This window comes from Misgurnus anguillicaudatus, chromosome 3, assembly GCF_027580225.2.
Source record: "Misgurnus anguillicaudatus chromosome 3, ASM2758022v2, whole genome shotgun sequence".
In the NCBI taxonomy this organism is placed as follows: Eukaryota; Metazoa; Chordata; class Actinopteri; order Cypriniformes; family Cobitidae; genus Misgurnus; species Misgurnus anguillicaudatus.
In genome coordinates this window covers 25,357,272-25,370,090 of record NC_073339.2, presented here as the reverse complement: position 1 = coordinate 25,370,090, position 12,819 = coordinate 25,357,272, and the positions used below count along the sequence as shown (strand labels likewise).

The 12,819-nt window shown below is 36.8% G+C and overlaps 3 long non-coding RNA genes across 5 annotated transcripts in view; 2 read left to right on the top strand and 1 right to left on the bottom strand.

Moving 5' to 3' along the window:
• LOC141361813 (uncharacterized) overlaps window positions 1-860 on the top strand; it is a 31,023-nt gene extending 30,163 nt beyond the window's left edge. For both annotated transcript variants that reach the window (XR_012367962.1, XR_012367963.1), the window contains one exon: window positions 552-860. This is a non-coding gene — a long non-coding RNA (uncharacterized lncRNA). The remainder of the gene's footprint in view (window positions 1-551) is intronic.
• LOC141361906 (uncharacterized) overlaps window positions 1-12,819 on the top strand; it is a 593,959-nt gene that overhangs the window by 556,745 nt on the left and 24,395 nt on the right. The window lies entirely within an intron of this gene.
• Window positions 606-4,007, bottom strand: LOC129444513 (uncharacterized). 2 transcript variants are annotated; one of them, XR_012367965.1, is made up of 5 exons: window positions 2,964-4,007; window positions 1,280-1,373; window positions 1,048-1,179; window positions 857-964; window positions 606-746 (listed from the first exon to the last, which is right to left on the bottom strand). It is a non-coding gene; the product is annotated as an uncharacterized lncRNA (long non-coding RNA). The 2 variants fall into 2 exon arrangements; XR_012367964.1 differs by lacking the exon at window positions 2,964-4,007 and having other exon boundaries at window positions 1,280-1,762.

Below are 12,819 nucleotides of genomic sequence, written 5' to 3'. Positions count from 1 at the left end.
CTTATTACATTTTATTTCAACTTAATATATGATATATTTGAAATTAATTGCATTTAATGTGCATTCAGTGCGCTGAAACCATTGCATTCAATTCACACTTAAGAGTATTGTTAACAGACATTAAATTGCATTTTAAATCACATTAATTTCATGTTATTATATTGTGTAGTGCACTTTAAGTATATTTTAAAAACACTAAAAGCAATTATGAAAGTAGATATAAAGTTGTAATAAAGTATCAATTAAGTTGTTCCAAAAAATCACTCTTAATGGCAACTTGTTACATTTTATTTCAACTTAATATATGATATATGTGAAATTAATTACACTTAATGTGCATTCAGTGCGCCGAAAAGATTGCATTTAATTCACACTTAAGTGTATATACTTAAAGTGTATTATTTACTTTTTATGTTTATAAAAGTACACTTAAGCACACTTTTTTTTCACAAGGGTATCTATTCAGATAAATGGCATATCAAAGCTTTGTCAGCTGGTGCTATTTAAGACGACACTATAAGGTTATCATCCTGTCGTGTGTTGTTCTCCAGATATGCTTGGAGCTTCCTGATCAGATCAGTCACAATGTTTGCTTTCGACGACCCCTGCACTGAAGATGGCATGCAATCACGTCCTCCTTTGAAGGTCTCTCAAACTGTGATGCCAGGTCCATTGGAATCGGGGTTTCCTTCAGCTTATCTTCAAATATCTTATCAAACACAAGCCTGATCACATCATCCACATAACTGTACAAATATTGCAGTCAATAAATCTTTTGTTTTGATAATTTATTTCCCTGCTTCATACATTAAGTTTTTAATTATGAATGTATTTGAAATAAAACATTACTGCTTACGGTATGTCACTTGTGTGTTTTGGGAACATAGCCTTGTACTTTCCCTCTCCTGATTTTGTTACAGCTTGGTGACATTGTAATGGATGGCTGGCAGCTGCAAGGTACAACCTGTAAAAACATAAACAAGCAATAAATTTATTGTAAAAGTAAATACTACTTTATTTAACACAGTTACTAAAATACTTAAATACCTGCACAGCATTCCAATAAATGAGAAAATAATTTTTTTTGCTGCAAATCTGAAATCTCAGGCTACGGACGGCAAAGGCATCCACAGATGATGGTGATGGAAACATTGTGAAACGATGCTACTGCCTAGGTTCCTATGATTATAAAGAGAAAAAAAAAACGTTGTCATCATCAGTTATACATTTAAGACTGGTAGAGGTTTCACTAGCTAAATACATCATATGTGTTACACACCTTTGCTCCTCATATGTCAGTCTGACTCCTTGTACTGTGTGTAATGATGTTGCATGTTTGCATACAGTGTAGAAGGATGTGTCCAGCTGCGAATCTAGGATATAGACAAATAAAACAAACATGTATTCAGTCAAAAAGACATATAACAATAGAGTACAACGATTATAAATCGTTAGACTATTCATTAACTCATTCACCGCCAGCCTTTTTGAGAAAAGTTTCCCACCTGCATTTTTCGGATTTTAACAAAAGTTTCACAAAATTCCTTGCAGGAAAAATTATCTTCTATAAATATATAAACATACAAATTATATCAAATTAAAGAACACACCCTCTGCTTTCAAACAAACAATAAACAAACAAACAAACAAACAAAATGGGGAAAAAACTTTTCATTATATATTTACTTTTTCCACTTAATTTAACCACTGAAATATGGATATTTCTCTTCAAAAATACAACATGTTGAGCAAAAAGCTTAAAAAATTGCGTTTTTGTAAAGGAATTTATGTTAGAGATCACACTCAGAATGACTATCAAACATAAAGGCAGTTAAAATAAATCATTAAATCTTTTTAACTTCCGTTTTTGATAAATTCAAATGGTGGCCATCTAGTGGATAAAGCGGTATTACACTTTCACTTGAGTTAAAACGTTAATGTATTACATATTACATGGCCCAAACTGTCTGGAACCGAGCCGACTTGAACCACTATAATGTTTGACACTTGCATTGCATGTGAACGGCCCCTACGCTAATAGAATTCTGTTTTTCTCTCCCTGTCTCGTCCTCAACCACGAGGACCATGAGACAAACAGACCCAGTTCCGGTTGCTGTGAAGATCATTGCATCACTGATCCACTGGCTGTCCTTCAACGTGATGACCAGCCGATGCCCAACCAACGACCACCGGCTAAACCAGTTTAATTCGCTTACCCGCCTCCTATCCCTACCGTTTCTATATATATATAAATATATATTAATTCCTCCCAAGGGTTTTTGTCCTTCTAGGACTTTTTCCCATTGGGTTTTTTTTCCTAGAGGGTTTTTAATCCCAGGGAGAGTCAGCCAACTTTGGCTTAATTTAGCACTTTACAGTATACGTTACATTATTAATATGCTCGCTTGTACGGTTTAACCGCTTTCTCTACTTCTTATATTATCTATTGATTTTCTGTGTTCTCCTCTACATCTTCTCATGTAAAGCTGCTTTGCAACAATTAACACTTGTGAAAAGCGCTATATAAATAAAATTGAATTGAATTGAATTGAATTAGCAACACACATTACGTGTTTACTTAGTTTCAAAATCTAAGAAAGCTTCAAGTAAAAACAACAGTAAAATACATATAATGTTAAACAAATCATCTGTACTTAGAGTTTCTTGAGTTTGATCATGAGAACAAACTTTACCGGTAACAGTTTAGCTGGAACAGCTTAGCAAGTTTGTAAACACGTCTAAATAAACATCGATAAAAACGATAGTCTGCATAATTCAACATACACGTGTGTAAATATGGTACGTTGTTTATGAAATACATTATTACAACACAAAACAATTAGCTTGCAAGCTTAGCTCTACACATAGATATATATCTGAGCTCTACATGCACATAATGTTAAGCTCCGGTTACCGGTAACGTAACTTACATTAAAAGGCAAATAATAAACATGAATACTTACAGCCTGTGATCCAGAAGTGCACGGTAATCCAACTTTCAGGAGGAAACGTCACGCAAATCCAGCTTCGGTTCATGAGAAGCAGTTATTGTGAAAACTCCGTGAACAACTTCTGACTGCTATTTTGCCCTCGCATCTAAAGAGACAGCGTCTACTCGAGAGATTTAATCGCTTAAACGATGAAACAAGAGTTTGCAAACAGAGGCAAAGCAGGGACTCCCAACCTCCGCCATTTTAGCTCTCTTCTGACTCGGCGCTCTCCACCTCCGTCTTTGAGGGCGTACCCAAGCAAAGCAGAGAGGGCTGAACTATGATAATGTTGGTCTTCTCTACGTCACTAATCCCAGGAAGTAAACTGTTGCCTACAATCCGAGTGTTTTGTAGTCCTCGAACGTTAGAGACCATAACTCGCGTCATCGTTTTCTTTGAGGTATGTACTTTTTGAATATCGTTAGCATGTACTAATACACACTTACACACAAAAGGATGTTTAAAAACGTGTATCTCAAAATAGGTGCTCTTTAAAGAATTCCCTAAATCTAAAATAAACCTTTATTTTGCCAGAGCGGACAGAATTACATTTATTAAGTTTATTTTAAAACGGCAGATATGAACATGCACCTGGCTTGTTCTCTGTCACCACCGGTGATCGATCTTTAATACGCGTGAAAAATAGATTGCGGTGCATGAACAGGTTCACGGAGTTCGTGAAGCGATTAAATTTTTATTTAGGTTAAAATAAATACCTTTTAATCTAAAGAAGTAGTTTTGACGACCCCGGAGATTATGGCCTAGGGGGCATTGTTTATACACGTACTGAATGTTTCGTTAAATAAATTCTTGGAGTTACAAACTTTTAGATCCTGCAGTGTTTGCCATAAAATAGGCGCGGGTGCTCCACCTAAAATCTAAAATAAACCTTTTACTTTTTGTCAATGTGCGCTGAATTACATTTATTTTACCAACACAGAGTTTTAGAAATCTTTACTCGTTTACAAGGGCACTCCGTTGAGAGACGCGCTGGGGGCTTCTGGGTGAGAACGGATGGTGAGAGCGAGAGACTCGTAAAAACTGACAGTCCAGAAACTGAACGTCCAAAACAACAAACTTTTTTTTCCACATCAATAAATATGACAAGCATTCGCGTAACAAAAAAACACGCAGAGGAAAACCATGTTCAATAACCTTTTAGTTTGACAATGCGGACCGTGTTACATTTATCGTAAATACACATATACACACTTGGAGGTTAGGTGACATTAATGAATTCAAACCAGAAGATGGGATGAAATGTCTTAAAACGTTTAAAAGGTTCTTAACGCCAGATATAAGGGCGCATCAGCGTACGTTCTCTGTCACCGTTGGTGTGCGCATTCACATGTTTTAATCAGAGACTTGGTTAAAGAAATCCCTAAATCTAAAATAAACCTTTATTTTGCCAGAGCGGCAGAATTACATTTATTAAGTTTATTTTAAAATGGCAGATATGTACACGCACCCGGCTCGTTCTCTGTCACCACCGGTGACCGATCTTTAATGCGCGTGAACAGAATGCTGTGCATGAAAAGATTCACGGATCTCGTTAAGCGATTCAACTTTTATTTAGTTTAAAATAAATAGACTTTAGTCTAAAGAATGTAGTATTGGTGGCCCCCGGAGGTTTTGGCATAGTTTATTGCTATACACATACTGAATATTTCATTAAATAATTTGTGATGTTACAAGTTTTTTTTTTTGTCAGAGTGGACAGTATTACATTTTACCATCACGGTTTTAAAAGACACTAGTTTACAATCCGCCCCTGCTGTGAATTCTCTCACGCACACAGACACACACAGAGCAGCTTCTTGTTTGTGGCTGATCAGAAAAATAGCGTAGTTCAATAGACCCCTTCACGGTTCACGTCACAGGCAGTTTCCACTGCGCATGTCAGGGTCAGAAAAGTCATTACAGCAGATAGAGTTGCGTATTATTCGGTATCGTCAAAAATGCCTACTTACGTTGTGGGCTGTGAAAATCGCACCAGGTCTTCCGTTAAGTTTTTGCGATTCATGCAGAATCTCAAAAACAAAAAAATACAACATCTGCAGCTGCAAGCAATTAACGTGCAGACTGGAACAATACAAATATCAAAGAGGCTTGTGTTTGTAGTGCTCACTTCATTTGAGGTAAGTCATCATTTTTCAGCCCTGTTAGATTACATTATAAAGCCTGGATGGTATGAACAGTTTGACCCCATGCTGCGCGCGCACCCGATAGTCATTCAATGTTTACAAACTTTGAAGGGGTCTATTGATAATATCAGATTTAGGTTTAACCAGATACATCTAAAATGTTTGATTCTTGATTGTTGACTATAAAGAATACTTTTGATGTTAAAAACAAATGTTTATATCAATCTGTATTTGTCATAAAATACTCGCTGCCACTTCACCTAAAATCTAAAATAATAGTTTATTTTTGGCAGAGCAGGAAAAATTAGATTCGTTGTATAATATACACATATTCACAGATGGTTTTAAGGACCCATTAATTTAAAACAAACCCAGAAGATGAGATGAAAATGTTTTTAATTGTTTAAAAGTTTATTAACGTGAGATATAAGTGGCGTAATAGCACTTTTGGGAGTACTTCGACTGGGCGCAGTAACACCCTCCCTCTTCCATTATGAGAGGGAGAAGGGGAGCAGACTTTTCAGGCGAGTCGAAGTACTCCCAAAAGTGCTATTACGCCATAAAATATAGTTCCTCTTTTAAATTCGCTTAGAAAAGCGCTACGTTTTATTTTGTACCACCAAACTTGCTCGTATAACTACTCGTCTTAAATAGGAAAAACGTTGATGTGTTTGGTCACTTCTAACTTTATCTCTGATTGGTACCATTGAATGAATGGGGCTAAGCTAAATGCTATCGAAGTGTCGCAGCGCGCCGGGCCTTACGTGCACGCACTAAAGGGCGATTTATAGTCGTGCGTAGGTCCTACGGCGTAGCAGCGACGGCGTAGGTTCCGCGTCGGTTTTCATTTATACTTGTGCGTCGCCGTCCGCGTCGACGTGCAAACACACGCGAAACCGCTGGTTGGCAGTAATCACGCGTGTAACCACAGTAGCAGCAGAAGTCGTCACAGAAGAAGAAGCTAAGCAAGTAAACCCACAAACGAAGAAGAAATAGCAACTTGTTGTGTATAATTTGAGAAGACCAGCAATGATGGAAGTAAATAAACAGCGACTTATGTTTCAGTTTGAGTTAAATCACTCCTCAACTTGGCTCGTCTTTGTTTTCACCGTCTCAAACGGAAATACCTATGACGCAGTTTTTTTACCTGACGGGAGGGGTTCTGGTGGACCAATCACAGCGCTTACGGTCCGCGTAGAGCCGAAGCGCTGTTAGAAAATTTGTGAGGTGCTTCAGGCTACGCAGAGCTACGCACAGGCTACGGATAGCCTACGCCGTAGCTACGCCGTAGGACCTACGCACGACTATAAATCGCCCTTAAGATGATAGAGGGATGTATCAACTCTTCTTAGTTAAGGTAATAACATAGTTTAATATTGAAAATGAGTAGACTATTCCTTTAAATCTCCAACTTCTTAACACGCACCGGCCCGGCGGCGGGCCCTAGGGGGCGTTTTTACGTGTTTTTTTACTTTGTTTAACATCAACTATTCAATCAACAATCATAAACTTTGCATTATTTGAAAGTTTAAACACTCAAAATTCATGTTCTGAGCTTATTTTTGCAATCAATACACTGGTGTGGAAAAGATTAAATGAAATGCAGACGGAATGCATATAAAATTTTTTGTGGGTACTCACATGGCTTGCCATATGGTTCTGATAATTTCTGACAATTCCCAAAAACTTCAACGTACATTGCAAGGTAAGGGTCCACTCTTCAAAAAGCATCCCACGTTTTAATCCAAAACAATGAAAAATAGTGAGAAATCCAGCAATATCCTCCTTTGTTTACATCCGCGCGTCCGCTAAGTATGATCGATCATGTTTATTTTCTATCAAATATCGATTTTTATCAGTGAAAATCCATCTCTTCCTGCTTCGTTAGACTGTTCAGATAAATATCCCGCCCTATTTTTCTGTTTTGTCCAATCAGAAAAGGTTTGACAACTCAAAATCTCATGCGAGCAATGATTTGCCTAGATAGATGTCCTTCAGCTTTCCATAGGCTTTTGACTGGATTACACCAAAACAAAGCCAGCCAATGCATAGTGAGCAAAGCTTTGATTGACAGAGGAAGTAACCAATCATGAAACGATTACAAGGATTCAACTTACGTCAGTAAAGTGTACTTCTGCGCAAATCTACAGAAGCGCATGGAGAGAAATGCCCACGCCCCCTCCGTGCGCGTTTGTTTGTTTGGGTAGCATAGCAGCCGGCTAGGCACTCCGGAGCCGCTGAGAAACCTCTTCAAATGTTAGATATAACATCTCCATTGTGGATCGTGGACTACAGATGACTTTTTTGTGTTGAAAGTGTTTTGGAGAAGTTGATAAAGAGCATGATCGCGGATCAACAATGCAAGACTGGATATAAACAAAGCGCATCGTCGAGGAGAGATGGACCGGATTATGAGCTCAGCTGCGCTCGCTTGGATACAGTAAGTGGATTCTTTTGTTGATTATTTATTTTACATTACATTTCTTGTTTCATGTTAGCTGTTTTGATTATAAAGTAACACTGGAGATGACTAATATACGAGTTTTACATGGTTTCGTTTTTGTATGACATGTTATATAAATGCATCATATTTATAGCTATATGAATCAAATGCACAGAATATACAAACTAAAAACTAGAAAATAAGATATGTGGTGGAAAATATGAGTATTACCAGCTGAGAAATATAGGTTATTTGGCAAACATAAGACATTTGTAATTATAAATAAATATATTCATGTAATGTGTGTGTGTTTGTGTATATGTATTATGTTCATGTATATTACATCATAGTTTCTCATACAAATAGTTGTATGTCTCTAACTTTTGACTCAAACTAAAATCCTCTCTTGCTTTGTGTGTGATGTGATGTGATGTAAAACAGGACTTCAGCTGATACAGGAGGACTGGAATCTGGAGTGCATTCATGAGCGACCACATTCAAAATAGCAAGTATTTTGTTATAATGTGCAAATGTTTTTTTCTGAAATAGTTTTTTCTATGTGCTTTGGTGGGCAGAGAAGTTCTGGATTGATATACATCATGTAATATGTAGTCCTGACTCATTTTCTTTTTATAATCATGTCATATTGTTATCATGTGTATATTTGGAGTTTCCAAGTGCACTTTTTCTGAAAGGACGCCTGGACTTTTTTGAAATAAAAGCTCACAGAAACAACATTTTTTGGAGTATCATTCTCAAATTTGAATCACAGCATGGTCAGACATTCAGTTCACCTATATGGTGTCCCCAGGTGTCTCACATGACCATTTCATACCTTTTTTGCTAAGTGAATGTTATTTAAAGAAAAACGGAAGTAATTTAATGTATATTTTACCTTGTTTTACTCTGTTTCTTTACTACTCTGAGTTGTTATGACTATTAGGCAACAATATGTCAAGTGTCTAGTTTCAAACAAGACCAGAATTATGAATATAGACCATAGGGTTTAAGAGCTGCAGATGTTTTAGTTTGGAGTTGTCGTTTTTCAGAAAATGCTCAAAAATATAAGAGGTTAACCTTAAGTTTGCAAGACCACAATAGACAAACACTGGAAAATGATCTAGGTTCAAATAAAACACAATTATCAATGTAAAACATATCCTGTAATACACACAGGTTGCTTTATATCATGAGCCTGTTCTAATCCTATCTTCATTCCCACTTGTAGAGACTGTGACAGATAAAACTGACACGCTTGATGAGGACACAGTCAAAGCTTTAAAAGGTAAACTGAGAAGTTAACTTCCATACATGCATATCTATGCCAATTTTTTATTAAACATGGATAGCAAAATGTTCATTCATTATTGGTTAATTGGTATATTCTGTTTCCTTTTCACAGACCGTGTGATAAAGCAGTCTTCAATTACTACGGTGTCTGAATTGCAAGAAGAAGTGACCCTCCACTTAAACATGTGACATCTAAACTGTTTTGTGTTTTGGTTCAGCTTTATATAGGTTTATCTTAAGTTGGTTAAAGGCGGAGTGCACAATTTTTGAAAGCCAATGTTAACATTTGAAGTTACCTGGACAAACATGCCTCTGCCCCTGTGGAATCTGGACCTTCTTTTGATAGACCCACCACACACATACGCAACCCCGGCAAGGATGTCGGTTGGTAGACACGCCCCTTACTGCTGTTTGGCTCCAGGTGTGTTTTGGTGGTCGCCCCATTCCCTTTTCCAAAGTGTTTTTCGGACATTGTGCACTCCGCCTTTAAATTGCACTTAAACATTTATTTTTCAGTATTTTTTTATGCAGAGAATTACATTATGATTATTATATAGTCATTGCTTATGCTAGTGATTGCATATTCATAGTGTACTTTTCATTAATACATTTAATGTTAATGTTGTACAATTTGATAGAAGTAGCTCTGTAATTGCATTTCTCTGATATTTGTTTTATATTGTTTCTCTTTGGTCAAGAGATTATATATGTCTCTGTGCTTGATTAATTTACTTACAACACAATATGAAGTATATTAAATTGTTCTGTATTCAAAATCTGTGTGTGTCTTAATATTTAATGATTTTAATATAACATTTTAAATATTAAAAACAGCTTTATAATAAAATAGTAGTGTAATGCTAATACATTTCTATTAATGTAATGCTAGTATACTTCTAATATGCTGAAGTACTATTAAAGTGTTCTTAAAGCACAGTTAAATTAAGCTTTAAATGTATTCTAACTGTATTTTTAAGTGTATGGGAAGTGCATTTCAAATGAATTTTAAAGAAGTACACTTAAATTGCACTAAATATATTTGAAGTTGTTCCAATTTAACACAATTTCAATATATTAAATATAATGCAAATAGATTAAAATTGACTTTAAATATATCTCGAAATGCATTTAATATATTTGAAGTGGTTTCAATATAATACATTTAGTATGCATTTAGTATAGTAGCATTTAAATATATTAAGTATGTCCCAAAAAATACTATTTAAATATATTTCTTTTTCACCTGGGTAAAAGCCATAAAATATGACTCAAAACTGGACAGCATGTGCACCTTTTGATTGATAGCCTCTCCCACCTGTCAAGGGGGTCATAAATCAATCAAATTTTGACATATACCGGTCCGCTACAACTACTCCCGCCCTCCCTTCTCACCCTCCCTCCCTTACCCCTGCGTGTCTCACGGCGGGTGTGTGTTGTATAAATGGTTGTTATAAAATAGGCGTTTGAAACTAGGTTATAGGTTTTCAGTAAATGAAAAGACTTTGGCTCTGTCTTAACCACTGAAAAATGGCTGGTTCGTTTAATACCCCTATGGCTTCTGGTTTGGAAATGGATGGGGATCTGACTTTTGCACCTAAGAGGGGTGTGGGACATCGTGTTCGTATGACTGAGTTTTTACACGATTCTGAAGAAATGGTTAAATACGAGTTTCTAATGGCTGGCAAACGTGTGGGTTGCTACGAGTTTGACAAGAAATTGCGCACCGTAAGGCTTTACAGTGTGGAAATGGCGATCCAAGCTTTTTTCTCACAACTTGACTTTCCTCACAACGCGTAGCTGTAACATCGCCGCAGCCGCGCACGGTGCAGCAGAGGACAGCGTGGACGGCTGTATCGGCGTCGCTGGTTTTAAGTTAATAAAGGCCATTGTTGCGTCGTTGCTAGCCAAATACAACACGGCTGTCTTTATGAACCCACAGCCTATTTCTCTGACTTCCACTATGAAGATTTCACCAGAACATTGTTTAAACCAGAGTTTAAACACATCATCGTTCAAGCTCTGAACCAGATCGGTCTAAAATCTCATCCCCTGAGGATTCAAGGTGCTGTGGACGCTATTCTGTGTGAATTAAGGAACGAGCCTTAAATTGTGGTTAAGCTGAAAGAAATTACAGACAAACTTGTGGACAAGAGCTGTGAAAAACTTGTCTTCGATTGCAGGGCCAGATTAAGACTTTGTTATACCCTGGGCAACAATTTTCAAGGGCCCCATCATCACGACCCCAGGATCACCATAATATGGTCATATAAAGAATATATTACTGTAATATACAGTGAATATACTCAATACTTCAAATTCTAACTGTCATCAGGTGTATTTTGATTTACAAATATTTAAATGCTCATACAATTGCACTACTATGTCCCCTATCAAAGATATTCACACACATATGATGCTATGAAAACAAAACACATCAGCATCTGTATAATCTCCGGGCTGTAAACGTAAGCTGGCGGTGTAGAAACGTCCTGGCTAATTTAGCTGAGTTGTCCTCATCGTTGACGGAAGCTGACTTAACAGAACTTTTTAATTACACATTTACACAATTACACAATTAATACACATTTAAGATGACCATGGATTAACTCTAATTTGCATAGTCATTGATATAAAAAGCTTATTTTTTGCATATACAAGCATTGTCTAAAAATAAAAATAGGCTTTTACTTAATTATTATTACAAGACCATCATATAGCCTAATATTAGACACCCAAACCAAAGTGAAGAAAATGATCTTTAATTTGCAAGTCTGAACTGAACATCAACGCAGACATGAATTTCCTCACAGACGTTTAAGATCATATACATCTTGAACGTAGATATATAAATGAACACAGATAAGGGAAGTTTTACACTGTGAAGCACAAGCAAACATACTGGATAAGGCAGCTAAAAACCATCAGGACATAAACACAGGCTAATTTTATTTTATTGGAGCCTTACCTCCAGATAGTAATAAACTGGATTGATGATTTAAATGTTGTTTACTCACATGTGCGTTGTTAACTCTCCGGATTTTATGTTGTGCACTGCTCCACTCGTTCACTTCTCCACAGTGTCGCGTGAGCAGCTACACTGCAGGTTCGACTTCATTTGGCGCTAAGCAGACCTCTTGGTGATGTCAAAGTACCGCGAGAGCGATTCAAAGCAGATTTCTCCATGTGATAACTGGAATCGCTCTCGCGGTACTTTGCTGTCACTCGTCACTCCCCAGTCACTTTCGCGCCGCTATAGTAATTTGATTTCATACGCCGATCGGATCGCGCAGATACTTGCGTATCACGTAGACTACACCACTGTTTATACCAGTCGCGTAGCTATGGGTGGGCCTGGGTCCACCCACCTGCAGCTAGGCCCACCCACCTGCCTATCCAGTAAAGCCTATTAGTTATCCTAAAGAGTAAATTATGTTGCATTTATCACTATACTTGACCTATAAAATAAATTTTTTTTTTAAACTCTTGTTTGCTATTATTATAAGGAATAAGTTAATTTTGTAAATAGTAGTGCAATAAATAGCGCATTTCGAACAGCCTCCTGGCCCCTCCTACACCCCACATCATAGAAATTAACACCCGGTTTAAGGCTGACACGTAAGGAATAATGAAAGCTGCGCTGCTTCATTGTCTTAGAATGAAGGTCACGAAGACCTTCGGTGAGAAGACTTTATTACAGCTTGATGGTGCACCCTTTAACATTACCGTTGAGGTTATTGCATTTATTTAGAATGTTTTTAATGCTACCCCAAAGATTTATTATATATGATGACTTTGTACCTGTGGATATGATGAGATGAGAACCGTTTTTATGTTATGCTTAAATTTCAAAACACCCACAGCGCTGTTCTAGTGCTGAAATTGCGTTTATAAATTATTTATTGTTACAAATAAACTATTTTTAAAGTACAAACCTTTTCTTGCATATTTGTAA